This window comes from Echinops telfairi, unplaced genomic scaffold (genome assembly GCF_000313985.2).
Source record: "Echinops telfairi isolate 266 unplaced genomic scaffold, ASM31398v2 ScPeMD7_6;HRSCAF=24_0, whole genome shotgun sequence".
Taxonomy (NCBI): domain Eukaryota; kingdom Metazoa; phylum Chordata; class Mammalia; order Afrosoricida; family Tenrecidae; genus Echinops; species Echinops telfairi.
In genome coordinates this window covers 19,121,135-19,122,596 of record NW_022103902.1, presented here as the reverse complement: position 1 = coordinate 19,122,596, position 1,462 = coordinate 19,121,135, and the positions used below count along the sequence as shown (strand labels likewise).

Here is a 1,462-nt window from a genome sequence, read left to right as displayed (position 1 = left end):
CTAGAATGTCCCATGGCGCTGCTGGTGGTTTCAACCTGCTGACCCTGCGGTGAGCAGCCCAACTCACAACCACGACACGCGCAGGGCTCCTGTCAGCTCCCAGGTGAACAAAACAAGCAGACACCTGTAGCTCAGAAATCACCATTACAATCTTCACCCCAGAAAATTTTGACATGGGTCGGACTTGAATTATACGTTATGAAGCATCACAGTGTTTTCAATTCTCATGTAGATGCTTTTTGTCTAGATGAAGGGTGTTTCAGTAGATTAACTCTCGCCTCCGTACAGTAGTATGAAGACAGTTACAGAATTAGATGAGCCATTATACTGCGCTGTTCCTTTCGGTTAACAGAATAGAGGAGATTCTTGACACGTGTATTGAGCTAGATGCAGAAATATATCAGATGTTGGTGTCTGAACGAACAGAGCTCGTAACTCCTTCCATACTCATCAATATAGGAAGCTTTTGGAAAGTCCTTCAACTTCTTTTAAAGTCAATTTCTGCATCTGTAAATTGATAATGATGTTTACCTCATACGGTTGCTGAGAAAATGAAGTGCTAGAATATATGGAAATGATTTAGCAAATTTTTGAGCACACTGTAGGATTTCCTTCAGCAATATTTATGTTGACTTTTGTTGCTTATTTTCTCAAATCTACAGTGCATGTATCATTTGGTTCACCCTCCCAATAGAAAAGACACAGATTCCTATTGTATTTTCTTTTGGGGGAATCCTAAAGCTGCCTCTACTCCACCTCAGGGTTGCACACACTTATGTACACCTTGCCATTTCTTTTTTTAAAGAGTTTATTCTATTCCTTCACCAATTTAGGGCGCTGGGACCAATGATCACTAGCAGCTCAGGTAACAAAAATTATGCTTCCAAAATCTCTTGATGTTGATTCTTCACGTAGAACAGTAGAAATGCCCTGCATTACCACTTAATGACAGACACCCTTTTATTTTACACACTACCCTTTCTAAATTAAGAAGCATATGAACAGATATTCTCACATATCTTTAAGAGTATGACTTTGGGACAATTCAAGACCAAGGAATACTTATGTGTTTGGCTTGTTGGGATAACATTGTTTATATCCAAGCTCCACAATGTTATTTAATCTTATCAGCTGAAAAAATAACAATGTGAACATGAGTTTGCAGCTAGTTTGGGTGTAAGGCGGCTTTCTAAAATTCACAGAATATGCTATATGAGTTCTTTTTCACTTTGCTTCATATTATCTGATACATACAATAAATAGGAAACTTCAGCATTATAAAAGGTTGAGACCATCACAAGCCTTCTGAAAGGATGGCTGTATAGAAAGGAAGCTGCCTGGGAGACTGAAATGGGTAGATCCTTGTGAAACCCTGCAGGAACTGAGTCGGCCCTTGTCTTAGTATGAGAGGGCTAGTGGGAGATTTCTATTCGCCCCTTTTCAAAGCTCATTCCTTTCCACC

The 1,462-nt window shown here is 39.6% G+C and overlaps 1 non-coding gene across 1 annotated transcript; it reads right to left on the bottom strand.

The window, feature by feature from the left end:
• Positions 1–830: 830 nt before the first annotated feature.
• LOC115868082 lies at positions 831–963 on the bottom strand. Its single transcript, XR_004045404.1, has one exon. It is a non-coding gene; the product is annotated as a U11 spliceosomal RNA (small nuclear RNA).
• Between the last annotated feature and the right edge of the window lie 499 nt (positions 964–1,462).